This window comes from Loxodonta africana, chromosome 11 (assembly GCF_030014295.1).
Source record: "Loxodonta africana isolate mLoxAfr1 chromosome 11, mLoxAfr1.hap2, whole genome shotgun sequence".
Taxonomy (NCBI): domain Eukaryota; kingdom Metazoa; phylum Chordata; class Mammalia; order Proboscidea; family Elephantidae; genus Loxodonta; species Loxodonta africana.
In genome coordinates, this window is record NC_087352.1 from 6,977,421 (window position 1) to 6,999,080 (window position 21,660).

Consider the following 21,660-nt stretch of genomic DNA (forward strand, 5'->3'; position numbering starts at 1 on the left):
CCCTTGTACATACCTGCGCCGTGGATAGTGGTAATTAAACTATCGTCACATGTATTGGTTCAGGATGCACCCTCTTTTTCACAACGTAGGTGATGACGTATTTCCATAGTTTCACAATAAACCTGTTGAATAGAACTGGAGCCGTCTTCTCCAGTACCAATTGAAAAACCTTCTTCATTAGAGGGGCAACCATGCGGTCCAAGAAACCCATCCGCTGGTCATCTGACTCTGCCCTTACTTGCTCTCTTATATTGATCTCTATCTTCTCCGCAAGAAATTCACTGAGGATCTCAAGGAGAAGGCGAGCCACGATATCCCTTAGTGTTTCCATGGCCTCGTCTAGTATAAACGCAATCCTTGGAGAGTGTAACGCCTGTGTCGGTGGGCTTTAGTCCAGGCAAGGGCGTCAGGCAGACAGCAAGTCTGACTTTCTTAGATCTGCTCCTCCCCCTCAACAGGAAGTGATGCTGGCCAGGCAGGAGAGCCCCAGCGGCGCCCCGCGCCGCCCAGTGGCGCCTTCAATCCGGGGCTCACCACCCTCTGGGCCTCCAGGCAACCAGGAAGTGAGATGGCCTTTAATATCGCAGAGGCCAGAAGCAAGGAGGGTCCTCCCGCAGTGCTGGGGGAGCGTCCAGAGGTCCAACTTTGTGGAAACACTGTACAGTGATCAAGCACACTGAATATAGTTTTTCGGCGCTTTTAGAATTGAAATTCACAACACTTTGCGAAGAGAGGCGAGTTAGCGACCTCTCGCGCTGTCAAGCGGTGGTGTCGGAGAAGCCCGGGGTTCTGAAAGTGCAGCCTCTAGGAAGCGTGTGGGATAAGGGGCGGGGCCGGAAGGGGCCCAACCGAGGAGGGGCTGTTTCCAGAGCGAGGGCCGGCGGCGATTTCCACCGTGCCGCTTCGGGCCACGGAGAGATGGGTGGAACTTGCGCTCAGAGCGTGGATTCAGGCCTGACAGATTTCCCAAGTCCTGGGAACGCTTTAGAAGCGCAAAATCTGCGTCCTGGTCTCCGGAAATCTCCGTCCCCGGAGCCTGCAAGGTGGCTAGAGCCCGCAGCCTTCGTTTGTAAATGACAGTTGCGGAGGCTGAGCGCAGTGGCAGAATAGGAACGTGGGGCGAGGAGAAGGGGCCAGGAACAGGCAGGCGGGGATTCGGAGCGGGAATGATCTGCCGGTAGAAAGAGCCCAGGGGATCCGGGAAGGGGAGTGAGTGCGCAGGGGGAGTTGAATGCCCGCTACCGTGAGTGTGGGCCACTTCCACACACTTTGGTTGCTACTTAGAGCAAACAGACAAACCGAAACCCCCAAATGGCGTCTGTAGTATAAGGCCAGGAGCCCTGGTGGCGCAGTGGTTAAGTGCTTGGCTGCTGCTGGAAGGGCAGCAGTTGGAATCAACCAGCTGCCCCTTGACAAACCATGTGGGCCATTCCTACTCTGTCCTGTAGGGTCCCTATGAGTCTGGGACAGTAGTGGAGGCAACTCCTTTTTTTGTTTGTTACTTTGTAACAACAGTACAGCGCGGGACCATGGTTTAAGGGGACATCAACGTCAATTGGCATAATAAAACCTATTAAGAAAACATTCTGCATCCCACTTTGGAGAGTGGCATCCGGGGTCTTAAATGCTAGCAAGTGGCCAGCTAAGATGCATCCATTGGTCTCAACCACCCGGATGGAGCAAGGAGAATGAAGAACACCAAAGACACACGGTAATTGTGAGCCCAAGAGACAGAAAGGGCCACATAAACCAGAGACTCCATCAGCCTGAGACCAAAAGAACTCGATGATGCCTGGCTAAAAACGGTGACTGTCCTGACAGGGAACAACAGAGAACCCCTGAGGGAGAAGGAGAGCAGTGGGATGCAGACCTCAAATTCCCCGAAAATGACCAGACGTAACGGTCCGACTGAGATTAGAAGGACCCCGGAGGTCATGGTCCCCAGACCTTCTGTTAGCCCCAGATTGGAACCATTCCCAAAGCCAAATCTTTAGAAACGGACTGGACTGGACTATGGAACAGAAAATGAAACTGGTGAAGAGTGAGCTTCTTGGATCAAGCAGACACACGAGGCAATGTGGGCAGCTCCTGTCTGGATGGGAGATGAGAGGGCAGAGTGGGTCAGAAGCTGGCCGAATGGAGCAGAAAATAGAGATTGGAGGGAAAGAGTGTGCTGTCTCATTAGGGGGAGAGCAACTAGGAATATATAACAAGGTGTACAAATTTTTGTATGAGAGACTGACTTGGTTTGTAAACTTTCACTTAAAGCACAATAAAAAAAGAAAAGAGGGGAAAAAAAGTAGTATTTTGCAAAGAGCCCCGGCGGTGGCAGTGGTTCAGCGATCGGAATCCACCAGGCCCGTCCACGGGAGAAAGATAGGACGGCGGGTTTCCGTAAGGATTTAGAGCCTGGGAAGCCCTATGGGGCACTTCTACTCTGTCCTCTTGGTCTCTATGAGGCGGAATCTACTGGATGGCAGCTGGTTATTGTATTGTGCCACGGAGACCCCATGAGTTACAGGGTAGGCATGCCCCATAGACCTTTCCTGGCTGTCATCTTTGTAGGGGAGCTCTTGTGGGAAAGTGGTTAACTGAAAGGTCCGTGGTTGGAGCCCACCAGCTGCTCTTCGGGGAAAGATGTTGCAGCCATCTTCCGTAGAGGCCGCTGCTGTTATTAGGGGCTGTCCAGTCAGTTGCAAAGCATCACAACCCTTGTACAACAGATCCAAACACTGTCCAGTCTTGCGCCATCCCACGGTCCTTGCTATGTTTGAGCGTATTGTGTAGCCACCGTGTCAATCCATCTCATGGAGGGCCTTCCTCTTTTTCGCTGACCCTCTACCTTACCAAGCGGGATGTCCTTTTCCAGTCCCTCCTGATAACATGTCCAAAGTATGTGAGACAAAGTCTCCTCCTCCTTGCTTCCAAGGAGCACACTGGCTCTGCTTCCTCCAAGGCGGACTGGTTGGTTCTCCTGGCCAGCCAAACCCATCGCTGCCCATGCGTTCCCGCCTATGGCAAAACTATGAAAGGTCAGAGTAGAACCGACCCATAGAGTTTCCAAGGAGCAGCTGGTGGATTTCATCTGCCAATCTTTTGGGTAGCAGCGAAGGCGTAAGCAGTGTACCAGCACGGTATATTCAGTATTGTTTGCCAGAATCGTAATTGAAAGGCGTCAATTCTTCTTCCGTCTTCGTTATTCATTCTCCAGGTTTGGCGTGCACAGGAGGCTATCGAAAAGATCATTCCTTGGGTGAGGTGCACCATTGTCCTCTAAGCGATGCCTTTGTTTTCAACACTTCAGAGAGGTCTTTTGCAGTAAATTTGCCTGGTGCAATACGTCCTTGGATTTCGTGATTACTGCTTCTGTGAGTGATGACCGCGCAGCCAAGTAAACAGAAATCCTGGACATCTTCAATATTTTCTCCGTTTGTCATCATGTTGCTTATTGGTCCTGTTGTGAGTTCTCTCTCTCTCTCTCTCTCTTTTTTATTATTGTCGCGGTGGAATCCATACTGATGTTCACGAGTAATTGCTTCCAGTCTTTTTGATTTCAGCAAACAAGCTTGTGCCATCTACATATCGCAGGTTGGTAATGAATCTTCCACCGATCCTGACGCCAAGCTCTTCGTCATATCTTCCAGCTTCTGGGGTCATTTGCTCCGCATACAGATTGAATAAGTATGGTGAACCGATACAACCGTGGTACGCACCTTGCCGGACGTCGAACCACAGAAGTATGCTGTTGTTGTGTTTGAATGACTGCCTCTTGTTGTAGGTGCAGGTTCTACAGGAGCAAAATTAAGTGTCCTGGAGTTCCCGTTCTTCGCAAGGTTAAGCATAATTTGTTATGATCCGCACACTCAAATGCATCTGCATAGCCAACGAAACACCCCCAAATACCTTTCTGATGTTCTCTGCTTTCAGCCAAGATCCTCTGACGTCAGCAATGATATCCCTCATTCCTCGCCCTCTTCTGAATCCAACTCCAACTTCTGGCAGTTCCTTGTCCCTGTGGTGCCGCAACTGTTTTATTAATTTTTTCAGCAAATTTTATTTGGATGAGATATTAATGATATCGATGGATAATTTCTGCATTCTGTTGGATCGCCTTTCTCTGGCACGGGCACAAATGTGGATCTCTTGCAGTTGGTTGGCCAGAGAGCTGTGTTCCAAGTTTCTTGGCAGAGCTGAGGGAGCACCTCTAGCGCTGCATCCTTTCGTTGAAACATCTCAGTCGGTATTCTGTCAACTCGTGGAGGCTTGGATTTCACCAATGGGTTCAGTGCAGCTTGGACTTCTTCCTTCAGTGCTTTCGGCTCATTATGATTCGCCACCTCCTGAAATGCTTGAAAGTCGACCAGTTCTTTTTGATACAGTGACTCTGTGTATCCCTTCCATCTTCTTTTAATGCTGTCTCTATCGTTCAACATCTTGCCCATAGAATCCTTCAAAATTGCAACTCGATGCTTGAATTTTTTCCTCAGCTCTTTCATCTGGAAAAATGCCTGGTTTCTTCCTTTCTTTTGGTTTTCGTTCTTTCTCTTTCTATTTATTTCCTGTGTTTGAAGTGAAAGTTTACAATTCAAGTCAGTGCCTCATACAAAAATGTATGCACACCTTGCTGTGGAACCCTAGCCGCTCTCCCTCTAATGTGACAGCACACTCCTCCTCTCCTCCCTGTATTCCCCGCATGCATTCAACCAGCCCCTGTCCCCCTCTGTCTTTGCCCCAATAGTCTCCCGGGTCTACTTCAGCCAGGAAGCTCACTCCTCACCAGGATCATTTTCTGTCTTAGAGTCCAGTCCAATCCCTGCCTGAAGAGTTGGCTTTGGGAATGTTTCCTGTCTTGGGCTAACAGAGGGTCCTGGGGCCATGACATCTGGGGTCCCCCCAGTCTCAGTCAGACCATTAAGCCTGGTCTTTCTACGAGAGTTCGAGGTGTGCACCCCACTGTTCTCCTGCTCCATCAGGGATTCTCCGGTGTGTTCCCTCTCGGGGGAGTCCTCGGTGGTAGCCGGGCACCATCTAGTTCTTCCAGTCTCCGGCTGATGGAGTCTCTGGTTATGTGGTCCTCTCTGTCTCCCGGGCTCATATTTACCTTGTGTCTCCGCTGTTCTTCGTCCTCCTTTGTTCCAGGTGGGTTGAGAGCAATTGATGTATCTTAGACGTCCGATTGCCAGCGTTTAAGGCCCCAGACACCACTCACCAAAGTGAGATGGAGAAGTTTCCTTAACACGTATTTTGTTATGCCAATGGAGCTGTGCGTCCCCTGAAACCATGGTCCCCAGACCCCTGTCCCTGCGCTCTGGCCTTCCGAGCGTTTGGTTGTATTCGGGAAACTTCTTAGCTTTTGCTTTAGTCCAGTTGTGCTGACCTTCCCGGTACTGTGTGTTGTCTTTCCCTTCACCTAAAATATGTCTTGTGTACTATCTAATTAGTGAATACCCCTCTCCCTCCCTCCCCATCCTCATAACCATCAAGGAATATTTTCTTCGGTGTTCAGACTTTTTCTTGAGTTCTTGTATTAGTGGCCTCATACGACATTGCTCCTTTTGCAACTGACTAATTTCACTCAGCATAATGCCTTCCAGATTCCTCCACGTTATGAGATGTTTCACGGATTCCTCGTTCTTAGTCGTTGCATAGTATTCCATTATGTGAATATGCCATGATTTATTCACCCATTCATCCCTTGACGGGCACCTCCGTTGCTTCCATCTTTTTGCCGTTGTAAACAGAGCTGCAATGAACATGGGTATGCATATATCCATTCGTGCAAGGGCCCTTATTTCTCCTGGTTACATTCCAGGTTGTGGTATTGCAGGATGGTATGGTAGCGCTATTTGCAGCTTTTTATGGAAGCGCCAAATTGATTTCCGCAGTGCTTGGACCATTTTACATTCCCACCAGCAGTGTGTCAGTGTTCCGGTCTCTCCACAAGCTCGCCAACATTTATTATTTTATGTTTTTTGGGTTAATGTCAGCCTCTTGGGGTGAGATGGTATCTCGTTGTAGTTTTGATTTGCATTTCTCTGATGGCTAATGATTGTGAGCATTTCCTCACGTATCTCTTAGCTGCCTGAATGTCTTCCTTGGTGAAGCGCCTGTTCCTATCCTTTGCCTATTTTTTCCTTGGGTTATTTGTCTTTTTCTTGTCGAGTTTTGGCGGTATGGTGTAGATTTTAGAGATCATTCGCTGATTGGATTGGCCTTAGCCAAAAACTTCTTCCCAGTCTGTAGGTAGCCTTTTTACTCTTTTTGTGAAGTCTTTGGAGGAGCATAATTGTTTGATTTTTAGGAGCTCCCCGTTATCTAGTGTCTCTTCTGGTGTTTGTGGGTTGTTAGTGATGTTTGTATACTGTTTATGCCAGGTATTAGGGCTCCTAGCGTCGTCCTTATTTTTTCTTCCATGATCTGTTTCGTTTTAGATTTTATGTTTAGGTCTTTGATCTATTTGGACTTAGTGTACGTGCATGGTGTTAGGTATGGGTCTTGCTTCCTTTTTCTGCTGATGGGTATCCAGTTATGCCAGCACCATTTGTTAAAGGGACTGTCTTTTCCCCATTTAACAGGCTTTGGGCCTTTGTCACCTTTTGGTTTTCTAACTGCAGATATTTGCACATTTCACTGACACTTTGTCTTCTCCTGCCGTCCTTTGAAATCTTCTGCTCAGCTCTTTTAGTTCGTCATGTCCTCTGCTCGCCTTAGCTACTCCGTGTTCAAGAGCAACTTTCAGAATCTCTTCTGACATCCGTTTTGTTCTTTTCTCTGTTTGCTGTGTTCTGAATGAGCTTTTGCTTTCTTCACCTATGACGTGCTTGAGGTCATCCCAGAACTTGGCTGGTCCTCCGCTATTGGTGTCCAAGGCGTCGAATCTATTCTTGAGGTGGTCTTGAAATTCAGGTGGCATGTACTCAGGGTCCTAGCTTGGCTCTCCTAGACTTGTTTTAATCTTCTTCATCTTCAACTTGCACATGAGCAATTGCCGGTCTGATCTGCCTTTGGCCTCTGGCCTTGTTTGGGCTGATGGCATTGAGCTTTTCCGTGGTCTCTTTCCACAGGAAGAGTGGCTTTGATTCCTGTGATTTCCACGTGGTGAGGTCCACGTGTATAGTCGGCACTTATGTCATCGAAAAAAGGTATTTGCAACGAGGAAGTCGTTGGTCTTGTCAAATTTTGTCAGGAGATCTCTGGAGTCCTTTCTACGGCAAGGGCATATTTTCCAACTACATATTCTTCTTCTTCTTTATTTCCAGCTTTGCATCCTAGCCACCAGTCATTACTGATGCATCTTAATTGCATGCTGATCAATTTCAGACTGCACAAGTTGGTAAAAATCTTCAATTTCTTCAGCTTTGGCATTGGTGCTTGGTGTGTAAATTTGAATCACAGTCCTCTTAACTGGTCTTCCTTGTAAGCGTGTGGATATCTTCCTCTCCCTAACAGCTCTGCACTTCAGGATAGATCTTGAATTGCCCCTTTTGGCAATGAAAGCAACGCCATTCCTCTTCAAGTTGTCATTCCTGGCATAGTAGAACACGTGATCGTCTGACTCAAAACGGCCAACACTGGTCCATTGGATCTCATTGATGTGTAGGCTATCCACCTTTATGTGATCCTTTTCGTTTCTTCCCAGTTCCAATTTTCCTAGACTCATACTCAGTACATTCCCTACTCTGACTATTAAGGGGGTTTGCAGGGTTTTTTTCTCATTTTGAGTTGTGCCACAAGAGCAAATGAAGCTCTTGAAATCTTGACCCCATCTACATCATTAACGTCGACTGTCCTTTGAGTGGAAACCCCGATGGCATAGTGGTTAAGTGCTATGGCTGCTAACCAAAAGGTCCTCAGTTTGAATCCACCAGGTGCTCCTTGGAAACCCTATGGGGTAGCTCTGCTGTGTCCTATAGGGTTGCTATGAATCACAACCAACCCCAAGGCAATGGGTTTTTTGTTTGTTTGGTTGGTTGGTTGGTTTGGTTCAATGATTAGGAAGCTCTTCCCCAGTCTTGTTTTGAGTGTCTTCCAACCCGATGGGTTCCTTTTATGGCAACATATCCGACAATGTTCCTCTGTTATTCACAAGATTTTTCCTGGCCAGTCTTCTCAGAATAAACTGCCAGGTCTTTCTTTTCAGCCTGTGTTAGTCTGGATGCCCCGCTGAATCCTGTCCACCATGGGTGAGTCCTCTGGTACTTGAAATAGTGGTGGCATAGCTTCCAGTATCACGAGAAAATGCAAGCCACCACAGTGGCACAAACGTTAAGATGCATGCTGGCTAGGAGTCTGGATTCAAGGCGCCAGATCCAGGAGAAGGCTTTCCGTCTGTATCATCGCTGGGGGCAGGTCCTTGTCAACAAACTGGCCCTGGTCTAGGGGCTTCACAGCCCAGGGACCTCGAGAGCACAGGCCGTGCTCTGCCGCCGGCACATCTTTCTTGACGGTGGAATTACAGTTCACAGCTTTGGAAATCCTATGGGGGAGTTCTTCTCTGTCCTATAGGGTCGCTATGAGTCGGAAATGACTCTAACGCTATAGGATTTTTTTTTTCTTTCAGCATTTAATGTGCTACTTCGAGTAGAAACCAAACATGGCTATTCAGTAGAGATTTGCCCCACCAGAGGTCGGTTCTGTGTTAAACCAACCACAGGTTTCTATTTGCGTATTGAAGCCAGGGTGCACAGATGAATCCAGTTTTAAAGATTTTTAACCTCCAAGGAACTTGTCAGTGCCCTGTTCTTCCAGCCACATGACAGGAAAAGACAGTATTGTGAGAGGAACTGCCTGTCTCTGTCGAGCCCCTGGTGGTGCAAATGGCCGAAGGCTGGGCTGTAAACTGCAAGGCTGGAAGTTCATGTCCAGCCAGAGGCACCTGTGAAGAAAGGCCTGGGGATCTACTTCTAAAACATGGGGTCTCCAGGAGTCAGAGTCGGTTCTGTGGCAACTGGTGGTAGACTGGTGGTCTCTCTGTGCAGCTGAACGCCACTGAGAAAAAAGGGCCCATCAAGTGTGCTTCTCTCTCCATTTGTTCTCCACTGACAGGCTACAGTGGTTTCTGTCATAGATGTTGGTAATGGGATGGTTTCTTTGAGTCAGGAGAGAAAAGAGCCAGAGCACTGCAGGCTGTCCATGTACACAGAGGTCCCTGGAAGAGGAGCTGTGTGCCTTCCACTTGGATTGATCTCGACCACTTTCACCTACCCCCGGTCAGGTCTCTCTTAACCCATCCAGTGGTTCCTCTTGCTACAGAATTTTTATCACCTGCAGCATCATCTGCCCGCAATGTTTACCTCTGCAATGTTGCCTCTCCTGTGCCTGTTTTCCCACGGAAGACATCAGGGATGCCATCGTTCCTCTAGTCCTCCTTTTCTAAACTCCCTTCAAAGCAGGAAATGCACCCTGTAACCGTCGAGCTTTCTTAAGAACCGCCCCCCAACCTTCGGCATCCCTTCCTGACACAACAGGTTCTCAGTGCTCCCCCCAGGACTCTTAATTCCAGTCTGAAACTCCCCCATTCATGGTCAGCCCACTCCACACACACTTTCTCCCTCAACGGTGTACCCCCACAATCTCAGCCCCCTCCATCCCTAATGGTTCAGAAGAGAGACCCAGAGCCAAAGTGGAGAAGGAAATCAGCACAAAATCAGGCCAGGAGACTCCATGTCATGTACTAAAGATAAATCCGTGTATTTATTTGCTGCATTTCAAAACTCTATTCTTCGTCAGGCATTTAGATTTGGCAAAATGAGCATAGCAAAGGGTTGAGAACAGAAATGTCCCTCCAGCTGTTGCTGATAGGAGCGGGGAGTAACTGCTGAGGAAGCAAAGACAGGGCATCTCGTCCACCAATATATGGCTATCGTATCGTGCCGGTTTATACTTCATATTTCTGCGTCAATCATTGCTGTTAGTCTCCGAAGCATCATCTCTTAAAAAAGATATTCGATGCTGTTTTTTAAAGTTTTCTCGTTGATCTGCCCGTTTAGATATGTCTGCAAACGATAACTCGTAATTAAACTGCAACCCCACAAGCTGGCTGAGCACATCATCTTCTTAACGAGATGTGTGATGCTGTTTGTTGAAGGTGACATGACGAGCTGCTAATATAGGATGGGAGCAGTCTCCCAGAATATACGATGTTACTTTAGAACCATCTCTCGACGATCTGGCGGTTAAATGCCTGTGCGATACACAATCCCAACGGTTGGCTTCTACGCATCATCTTTTTCACAAAAAAAAAAAACGTGATGATGTTTTGAAACGTTCCAGGAGGAACTGGTTGCCCAGAACTAATATAAGAATCATCTCCATTAGCGACATAGACATCTGGTCTCAGAACGACATCAACTGGTTCTGTGGACCTTGTCATTAACTTTTTCGTTAGAGCGACACCCGTGTGATCCTCGAAAAATGCACTCACGATCCCCCTTAGCATCTCTCTTCTCCATCCTATTCACGGTTTTGTCAACAGACTAGACTACTGTAGAGGCGAGGACAATAGAGTACTGTAGGGTAGTGTAGTGTAGAGTAGAGTAGAGCAGAGCAGAGCCGAGCAGAGCCGAGCAGAGCCAAGAGCTGAGGACAGAAATATCCTCACCACTGGCCAGCCAGGTAGTCAGCGAACACCGAAATCTCCCCTTCCGCCAGAAAAAGGCCATCTTGCGGTGCTTTTACTTAGCGTTGAAGCCACGTGGATTGCTTGTAGTAGTCCAAGCTTCGACTTTAAAAAAGAAAAAGAAAAAAAAAAGTGAAGCTCTTTGGTAATACATGAGACACACACACACACACACACACATATGTATTACATGTAATATTATTTATATCACAATATCCCTTGTACATACCTGCGCCGTGGATAGTGGTAATTAAACTATCGTCACATGTATTGGTTCAGGATGCACCCTCTTTTTCACAACGTAGGTGATGACGTATTTCCATAGTTTCACAATAAACCTGTTGAATAGAACTGGAGCCGTCTTCTCCAGTACCAATTGAAAAACCTTCTTCATTAGAGGGGCAACCATGCGGTCCAAGAAACCCATCCGCTGGTCATCTGACTCTGCCCTTACTTGCTCTCTTATATTGATCTCTATCTTCTCCGCAAGAAATTCACTGAGGATCTCAAGGAGAAGGCGAGCCACGATATCCCTTAGTGTTTCCATGGCCTCGTCTAGTATAAACGCAATCCTTGGAGAGTGTAACGCCTGTGTCGGTGGGCTTTAGTCCAGGCAAGGGCGTCAGGCAGACAGCAAGTCTGACTTTCTTAGATCTGCTCCTCCCCCTCAACAGGAAGTGATGCTGGCCAGGCAGGAGAGCCCCAGCGGCGCCCCGCGCCGCCCAGTGGCGCCTTCAATCCGGGGCTCACCACCCTCTGGGCCTCCAGGCAACCAGGAAGTGAGATGGCCTTTAATATCGCAGAGGCCAGAAGCAAGGAGGGTCCTCCCGCAGTGCTGGGGGAGCGTCCAGAGGTCCAACTTTGTGGAAACACTGTACAGTGATCAAGCACACTGAATATAGTTTTTCGGCGCTTTTAGAATTGAAATTCACAACACTTTGCGAAGAGAGGCGAGTTAGCGACCTCTCGCGCTGTCAAGCGGTGGTGTCGGAGAAGCCCGGGGTTCTGAAAGTGCAGCCTCTAGGAAGCGTGTGGGATAAGGGGCGGGGCCGGAAGGGGCCCAACCGAGGAGGGGCTGTTTCCAGAGCGAGGGCCGGCGGCGATTTCCACCGTGCCGCTTCGGGCCACGGAGAGATGGGTGGAACTTGCGCTCAGAGCGTGGATTCAGGCCTGACAGATTTCCCAAGTCCTGGGAACGCTTTAGAAGCGCAAAATCTGCGTCCTGGTCTCCGGAAATCTCCGTCCCCGGAGCCTGCAAGGTGGCTAGAGCCCGCAGCCTTCGTTTGTAAATGACAGTTGCGGAGGCTGAGCGCAGTGGCAGAATAGGAACGTGGGGCGAGGAGAAGGGGCCAGGAACAGGCAGGCGGGGATTCGGAGCGGGAATGATCTGCCGGTAGAAAGAGCCCAGGGGATCCGGGAAGGGGAGTGAGTGCGCAGGGGGAGTTGAATGCCCGCTACCGTGAGTGTGGGCCACTTCCACACACTTTGGTTGCTACTTAGAGCAAACAGACAAACCGAAACCCCCAAATGGCGTCTGTAGTATAAGGCCAGGAGCCCTGGTGGCGCAGTGGTTAAGTGCTTGGCTGCTGCTGGAAGGGCAGCAGTTGGAATCAACCAGCTGCCCCTTGACAAACCATGTGGGCCATTCCTACTCTGTCCTGTAGGGTCCCTATGAGTCTGGGACAGTAGTGGAGGCAACTCCTTTTTTTGTTTGTTACTTTGTAACAACAGTACAGCGCGGGACCATGGTTTAAGGGGACATCAACGTCAATTGGCATAATAAAACCTATTAAGAAAACATTCTGCATCCCACTTTGGAGAGTGGCATCCGGGGTCTTAAATGCTAGCAAGTGGCCAGCTAAGATGCATCCATTGGTCTCAACCACCCGGATGGAGCAAGGAGAATGAAGAACACCAAAGACACACGGTAATTGTGAGCCCAAGAGACAGAAAGGGCCACATAAACCAGAGACTCCATCAGCCTGAGACCAAAAGAACTCGATGATGCCTGGCTAAAAACGGTGACTGTCCTGACAGGGAACAACAGAGAACCCCTGAGGGAGAAGGAGAGCAGTGGGATGCAGACCTCAAATTCCCCGAAAATGACCAGACGTAACGGTCCGACTGAGATTAGAAGGACCCCGGAGGTCATGGTCCCCAGACCTTCTGTTAGCCCCAGATTGGAACCATTCCCAAAGCCAAATCTTTAGAAACGGACTGGACTGGACTATGGAACAGAAAATGAAACTGGTGAAGAGTGAGCTTCTTGGATCAAGCAGACACACGAGGCAATGTGGGCAGCTCCTGTCTGGATGGGAGATGAGAGGGCAGAGTGGGTCAGAAGCTGGCCGAATGGAGCAGAAAATAGAGATTGGAGGGAAAGAGTGTGCTGTCTCATTAGGGGGAGAGCAACTAGGAATATATAACAAGGTGTACAAATTTTTGTATGAGAGACTGACTTGGTTTGTAAACTTTCACTTAAAGCACAATAAAAAAAGAAAAGAGGGGAAAAAAAGTAGTATTTTGCAAAGAGCCCCGGCGGTGGCAGTGGTTCAGCGATCGGAATCCACCAGGCCCGTCCACGGGAGAAAGATAGGACGGCGGGTTTCCGTAAGGATTTAGAGCCTGGGAAGCCCTATGGGGCACTTCTACTCTGTCCTCTTGGTCTCTATGAGGCGGAATCTACTGGATGGCAGCTGGTTATTGTATTGTGCCACGGAGACCCCATGAGTTACAGGGTAGGCATGCCCCATAGACCTTTCCTGGCTGTCATCTTTGTAGGGGAGCTCTTGTGGGAAAGTGGTTAACTGAAAGGTCCGTGGTTGGAGCCCACCAGCTGCTCTTCGGGGAAAGATGTTGCAGCCATCTTCCGTAGAGGCCGCTGCTGTTATTAGGGGCTGTCCAGTCAGTTGCAAAGCATCACAACCCTTGTACAACAGATCCAAACACTGTCCAGTCTTGCGCCATCCCACGGTCCTTGCTATGTTTGAGCGTATTGTGTAGCCACCGTGTCAATCCATCTCATGGAGGGCCTTCCTCTTTTTCGCTGACCCTCTACCTTACCAAGCGGGATGTCCTTTTCCAGTCCCTCCTGATAACATGTCCAAAGTATGTGAGACAAAGTCTCCTCCTCCTTGCTTCCAAGGAGCACACTGGCTCTGCTTCCTCCAAGGCGGACTGGTTGGTTCTCCTGGCCAGCCAAACCCATCGCTGCCCATGCGTTCCCGCCTATGGCAAAACTATGAAAGGTCAGAGTAGAACCGACCCATAGAGTTTCCAAGGAGCAGCTGGTGGATTTCATCTGCCAATCTTTTGGGTAGCAGCGAAGGCGTAAGCAGTGTACCAGCACGGTATATTCAGTATTGTTTGCCAGAATCGTAATTGAAAGGCGTCAATTCTTCTTCCGTCTTCGTTATTCATTCTCCAGGTTTGGCGTGCACAGGAGGCTATCGAAAAGATCATTCCTTGGGTGAGGTGCACCATTGTCCTCTAAGCGATGCCTTTGTTTTCAACACTTCAGAGAGGTCTTTTGCAGTAAATTTGCCTGGTGCAATACGTCCTTGGATTTCGTGATTACTGCTTCTGTGAGTGATGACCGCGCAGCCAAGTAAACAGAAATCCTGGACATCTTCAATATTTTCTCCGTTTGTCATCATGTTGCTTATTGGTCCTGTTGTGAGTTCTCTCTCTCTCTCTCTCTCTTTTTTATTATTGTCGCGGTGGAATCCATACTGATGTTCACGAGTAATTGCTTCCAGTCTTTTTGATTTCAGCAAACAAGCTTGTGCCATCTACATATCGCAGGTTGGTAATGAATCTTCCACCGATCCTGACGCCAAGCTCTTCGTCATATCTTCCAGCTTGTGGGGTCATTTGCTCCGCATACAGATTGAATAAGTATGGTGAACCGATACAACCGTGGTACGCACCTTGCCGGACGTCGAACCACAGAAGTATGCTGTTGTTGTGTTTGAATGACTGCCTCTTGTTGTAGGTGCAGGTTCTACAGGAGCAAAATTAAGTGTCCTGGAGTTCCCGTTCTTCGCAAGGTTAAGCATAATTTGTTATGATCCGCACACTCAAATGCATCTGCATAGCCAACGAAACACCCCCAAATACCTTTCTGATGTTCTCTGCTTTCAGCCAAGATCCTCTGACGTCAGCAATGATATCCCTCATTCCTCGCCCTCTTCTGAATCCAACTCCAACTTCTGGCAGTTCCTTGTCCCTGTGGTGCCGCAACTGTTTTATTAATTTTTTCAGCAAATTTTATTTGGATGAGATATTAATGATATCGATGGATAATTTCTGCATTCTGTTGGATCGCCTTTCTCTGGCACGGGCACAAATGTGGATCTCTTGCAGTTGGTTGGCCAGAGAGCTGTGTTCCAAGTTTCTTGGCAGAGCTGAGGGAGCACCTCTAGCGCTGCATCCTTTCGTTGAAACATCTCAGTCGGTATTCTGTCAACTCGTGGAGGCTTGGATTTCACCAATGGGTTCAGTGCAGCTTGGACTTCTTCCTTCAGTGCTTTCGGCTCATTATGATTCGCCACCTCCTGAAATGCTTGAAAGTCGACCAGTTCTTTTTGATACAGTGACTCTGTGTATCCCTTCCATCTTCTTTTAATGCTGTCTCTATCGTTCAACATCTTGCCCATAGAATCCTTCAAAATTGCAACTCGATGCTTGAATTTTTTCCTCAGCTCTTTCATCTGGAAAAATGCCTGGTTTCTTCCTTTCTTTTGGTTTTCGTTCTTTCTCTTTCTATTTATTTCCTGTGTTTGAAGTGAAAGTTTACAATTCAAGTCAGTGCCTCATACAAAAATGTATGCACACCTTGCTGTGGAACCCTAGCCGCTCTCCCTCTAATGTGACAGCACACTCCTCCTCTCCTCCCTGTATTCCCCGCATGCATTCAACCAGCCCCTGTCCCCCTCTGTCTTTGCCCCAATAGTCTCCCGGGTCTACTTCAGCCAGGAAGCTCACTCCTCACCAGGATCATTTTCTGTCTTAGAGTCCAGTCCAATCCCTGCCTGAAGAGTTGGCTTTGGGAATGTTTCCTGTCTTGGGCTAACAGAGGGTCCTGGGGCCATGACATCTGGGGTCCCCCCAGTCTCAGTCAGACCATTAAGCCTGGTCTTTCTACGAGAGTTCGAGGTGTGCACCCCACTGTTCTCCTGCTCCATCAGGGATTCTCCGGTGTGTTCCCTCTCGGGGGAGTCCTCGGTGGTAGCCGGGCACCATCTAGTTCTTCCAGTCTCCGGCTGATGGAGTCTCTGGTTATGTGGTCCTCTCTGTCTCCCGGGCTCATATTTACCTTGTGTCTCCGCTGTTCTTCGTCCTCCTTTGTTCCAGGTGGGTTGAGAGCAATTGATGTATCTTAGACGTCCGATTGCCAGCGTTTAAGGCCCCAGACACCACTCACCAAAGTGAGATGGAGAAGTTTCCTTAACACGTATTTTGTTATGCCAATGGAGCTGTGCGTCCCCTGAAACCATGGTCCCCAGACCCCTGTCCCTGCGCTCTGGCCTTCCGAGCGTTTGGTTGTATTCGGGAAACTTCTTAGCTTTTGCTTTAGTCCAGTTGTGCTGACCTTCCCGGTACTGTGTGTTGTCTTTCCCTTCACCTAAAATATGTCTTGTGTACTATCTAATTAGTGAATACCCCTCTCCCTCCCTCCCCATCCTCATAACCATCAAGGAATATTTTCTTCGGTGTTCAGACTTTTTCTTGAGTTCTTGTATTAGTGGCCTCATACGACATTGCTCCTTTTGCAACTGACTAATTTCACTCAGCATAATGCCTTCCAGATTCCTCCACGTTATGAGATGTTTCACGGATTCCTCGTTCTTAGTCGTTGCATAGTATTCCATTATGTGAATATGCCATGATTTATTCACCCATTCATCCCTTGACGGGCACCTCCGTTGCTTCCATCTTTTTGCCGTTGTAAACAGAGCTGCAATGAACATGGGTATGCATATATCCATTCGTGCAAGGGCCCTTATTTCTCCTGGTTACATTCCAGGTTGTGGTATTGCAGGATGGTATGGTAGCGCTATTTGCAGCTTTTTATGGAAGCGCCAAATTGATTTCCGCAGTGCTTGGACCATTTTACATTCCCACCAGCAGTGTGTCAGTGTTCCGGTCTCTCCACAAGCTCGCCAACATTTATTATTTTATGTTTTTTGGGTTAATGTCAGCCTCTTGGGGTGAGATGGTATCTCGTTGTAGTTTTGATTTGCATTTCTCTGATGGCTAATGATTGTGAGCATTTCCTCACGTATCTCTTAGCTGCCTGAATGTCTTCCTTGGTGAAGCGCCTGTTCCTATCCTTTGCCTATTTTTTCCTTGGGTTATTTGTCTTTTTCTTGTCGAGTTTTGGCGGTATGGTGTAGATTTTAGAGATCATTCGCTGATTGGATTGGCCTTAGCCAAAAACTTCTTCCCAGTCTGTAGGTAGCCTTTTTACTCTTTTTGTGAAGTCTTTGGAGGAGCATAATTGTTTGATTTTTAGGAGCTCCCCGTTATCTAGTGTCTCTTCTGGTGTTTGTGGGTTGTTAGTGATGTTTGTATACTGTTTATGCCAGGTATTAGGGCTCCTAGCGTCGTCCTTATTTTTTCTTCCATGATCTGTTTCGTTTTAGATTTTATGTTTAGGTCTTTGATCTATTTGGACTTAGTGTACGTGCATGGTGTTAGGTATGGGTCTTGCTTCCTTTTTCTGCTGATGGGTATCCAGTTATGCCAGCACCATTTGTTAAAGGGACTGTCTTTTCCCCATTTAACAGGCTTTGGGCCTTTGTCACCTTTTGGTTTTCTAACTGCAGATATTTGCACATTTCACTGACACTTTGTCTTCTCCTGCCGTCCTTTGAAATCTTCTGCTCAGCTCTTTTAGTTCGTCATGTCCTCTGCTCGCCTTAGCTACTCCGTGTTCAAGAGCAACTTTCAGAATCTCTTCTGACATCCGTTTTGTTCTTTTCTCTGTTTGCTGTGTTCTGAATGAGCTTTTGCTTTCTTCACCTATGACGTGCTTGAGGTCATCCCAGAACTTGGCTGGTCCTCCGCTATTGGTGTCCAAGGCGTCGAATCTATTCTTGAGGTGGTCTTGAAATTCAGGTGGCATGTACTCAGGGTCCTAGCTTGGCTCTCCTAGACTTGTTTTAATCTTCTTCATCTTCAACTTGCACATGAGCAATTGCCGGTCTGATCTGCCTTTGGCCTCTGGCCTTGTTTGGGCTGATGGCATTGAGCTTTTCCGTGGTCTCTTTCCACAGGAAGAGTGGCTTTGATTCCTGTGATTTCCACGTGGTGAGGTCCACGTGTATAGTCGGCACTTATGTCATCGAAAAAAGGTATTTGCAACGAGGAAGTCGTTGGTTTTGTCAAATTTTGTCAGGAGATCTCTGGAGTCCTTTCTACGGCAAGGGCATATTTTCCAACTACATATTCTTCTTCTTCTTTATTTCCAGCTTTGCATCCTAGCCACCAGTCATTACTGATGCATCTTAATTGCATGCTGATCAATTTCAGACTGCACAAGTTGGTAAAAATCTTCAATTTCTTCAGCTTTGGCATTGGTGCTTGGTGTGTAAATTTGAATCACAGTCCTCTTAACTGGTCTTCCTTGTAAGCGTGTGGATATCTTCCTCTCCCTAACAGCTCTGCACTTCAGGATAGATCTTGAATTGCCCCTTTTGGCAATGAAAGCAACGCCATTCCTCTTCAAGTTGTCATTCCTGGCATAGTAGAACACGTGATCGTCTGACTCAAAACGGCCAACACTGGTCCATTGGATCTCATTGATGTGTAGGCTATCCACCTTTATGTGATCCTTTTCGTTTCTTCCCAGTTCCAATTTTCCTAGACTCATACTCAGTACATTCCCTACTCTGACTATTAAGGGGGTTTGCAGGGTTTTTTTCTCATTTTGAGTTGTGCCACAAGAGCAAATGAAGCTCTTGAAATCTTGACCCCATCTACATCATTAACGTCGACTGTCCTTTGAGTGGAAACCCCGATGGCATAGTGGTTAAGTGCTATGGCTGCTAACCAAAAGGTCCTCAGTTTGAATCCACCAGGTGCTCCTTGGAAACCCTATGGGGTAGCTCTGCTGTGTCCTATAGGGTTGCTATGAATCACAACCAACCCCAAGGCAATGGGTTTTTTGTTTGTTTGGTTGGTTGGTTGGTTTGGTTCAATGATTAGGAAGCTCTTCCCCAGTCTTGTTTTGAGTGTCTTCCAACCCGATGGGTTCCTTTTATGGCAACATATCCGACAATGTTCCTCTGTTATTCACAAGATTTTTCCTGGCCAGTCTTCTCAGAATAAACTGCCAGGTCTTTCTTTTCAGCCTGTGTTAGTCTGGATGCCCCGCTGAATCCTGTCCACCATGGGTGAGTCCTCTGGTACTTGAAATAGTGGTGGCATAGCTTCCAGTATCACGAGAAAATGCAAGCCACCACAGTGGCACAAACGTTAAGATGCATGCTGGCTAGGAGTCTGGATTCAAGGCGCCAGATCCAGGAGAAGGCTTTCCGTCTGTATCATCGCTGGGGGCAGGTCCTTGTCAACAAACTGGCCCTGGTCTAGGGGCTTCACAGCCCAGGGACCTCGAGAGCACAGGCCGTGCTCTGCCGCCGGCACATCTTTCTTGACGGTGGAATTACAGTTCACAGCTTTGGAAATCCTATGGGGGAGTTCTTCTCTGTCCTATAGGGTCGCTATGAGTCGGAAATGACTCTAACGCTATAGGATTTTTTTTTTCTTTCAGCATTTAATGTGCTACTTCGAGTAGAAACCAAACATGGCTATTCAGTAGAGATTTGCCCCACCAGAGGTCGGTTCTGTGTTAAACCAACCACAGGTTTCTATTTGCGTATTGAAGCCAGGGTGCACAGATGAATCCAGTTTTAAAGATTTTTAACCTCCAAGGAACTTGTCAGTGCCCTGTTCTTCCAGCCACATGACAGGAAAAGACAGTATTGTGAGAGGAACTGCCTGTCTCTGTCGAGCCCCTGGTGGTGCAAATGGCCGAAGGCTGGGCTGTAAACTGCAAGGCTGGAAGTTCATGTCCAGCCAGAGGCACCTGTGAAGAAAGGCCTGGGGATCTACTTCTAAAACATGGGGTCTCCAGGAGTCAGAGTCGGTTCTGTGGCAACTGGTGGTAGACTGGTGGTCTCTCTGTGCAGCTGAACGCCACTGAGAAAAAAGGGCCCATCAAGTGTGCTTCTCTCTCCATTTGTTCTCCACTGACAGGCTACAGTGGTTTCTGTCATAGATGTTGGTAATGGGATGGTTTCTTTGAGTCAGGAGAGAAAAGAGCCAGAGCACTGCAGGCTGTCCATGTACACAGAGGTCCCTGGAAGAGGAGCTGTGTGCCTTCCACTTGGATTGATCTCGACCACTTTCACCTACCCCCGGTCAGGTCTCTCTTAACCCATCCAGTGGTTCCTCTTGCTACAGAATTTTTATCACCTGCAGCATCATCTGCCCGCAATGTTTACCTCTGCAATGTTGCCTCTCCTGTGCCTGTTTTCCCACGGAAGACATCAGGGATGCCATCGTTCCTCTAGTCCTCCTTTTCTAAACTCCCTTCAAAGCAGGAAATGCACCCTGTAACCGTCGAGCTTTCTTAAGAACCGCCCCCCAACCTTCGGCATCCCTTCCTGACACAACAGGTTCTCAGTGCTCCCCCCAGGACTCTTAATTCCAGTCTGAAACTCCCCCATTCATGGTCAGCCCACTCCACACACACTTTCTCCCTCAACGGTGTACCCCCACAATCTCAGCCCCCTCCATCCCTAATGGTTCAGAAGAGAGACCCAGAGCCAAAGTGGAGAAGGAAATCAGCACAAAATCAGGCCAGGAGACTCCATGTCATGTACTAAAGATAAATCCGTGTATTTATTTGCTGCATTTCAAAACTCTATTCTTCGTCAGGCATTTAGATTTGGCAAAATGAGCATAGCAAAGGGTTGAGAACAGAAATGTCCCTCCAGCTGTTGCTGATAGGAGCGGGGAGTAACTGCTGAGGAAGCAAAGACAGGGCATCTCGTCCACCAATATATGGCTATCGTATCGTGCCGGTTTATACTTCATATTTCTGCGTCAATCATTGCTGTTAGTCTCCGAAGCATCATCTCTTAAAAAAGATATTCGATGCTGTTTTTTAAAGTTTTCTCGTTGATCTGCCCGTTTAGATATGTCCGCAAACGATAACTCGTAATTAAACTGCAACCCCACAAGCTGGCTGAGCACATCATCTTCTTAACGAGATGTGTGATGCTGTTTGTTGAAGGTGACATGACGAGCTGCTAATATAGGATGGGAGCAGTCTCCCAGAATATACGATGTTACTTTAGAACCATCTCTCGACGATCTGGCGGTTAAATGCCTGTGCGATACACAATCCCAACGGTTGGCTTCTACGCATCATCTTTTTCACAAAAAAAAAAAACGTGATGATGTTTTGAAACGTTCCAGGAGGAACTGGTTGCCCAGAACTAATATAAGAATCATCTCCATTAGCGACATAGACATCTGGTCTCAGAACGACATCAACTGGTTCTGTGGACCTTGTCATTAACTTTTTCGTTAGAGCGACACCCGTGTGATCCTCGAAAAATGCACTCACGATCCCCCTTAGCATCTCTCTTCTCCATCCTATTCACGGTTTTGTCAACAGACTAGACTACTGTAGAGGCGAGGACAATAGAGTACTGTAGGGTAGTGTAGTGTAGAGTAGAGTAGAGCAGAGCAGAGCCGAGCAGAGCCGAGCAGAGCCAAGAGCTGAGGACAGAAATATCCTCACCACTGGCCAGCCAGGTAGTCAGCGAACACCGAAATCTCCCCTTCCGCCAGAAAAAGGCCATCTTGCGGTGCTTTTACTTAGCGTTGAAGCCACGTGGATTGCTTGTAGTAGTCCAAGCTTCGACTTTAAAAAAGAAAAAGAAAAAAAAAAGTGAAGCTCTTTGGTAATACATGAGACACACACACACACACACACACACATATGTATTACATGTAATATTATTTAT

General features: G+C 47.9%; 1 long non-coding RNA gene across 1 annotated transcript in view; it reads right to left on the bottom strand.

Annotated features, from left to right (window-relative positions):
• The window catches only part of LOC111748056 (uncharacterized), a 43,098-nt gene that overhangs the window by 1,170 nt on the left and 20,268 nt on the right, over positions 1-21,660 (bottom strand). Inside the window, exons 4-5 of the long non-coding RNA XR_010323333.1 lie at positions 10,848-21,557; positions 14-10,723 (exon numbers count right to left, since the gene is read on the bottom strand). This is a non-coding gene — a long non-coding RNA (uncharacterized LOC111748056). The remainder of the gene's footprint in view (positions 1-13; positions 10,724-10,847; positions 21,558-21,660) is intronic.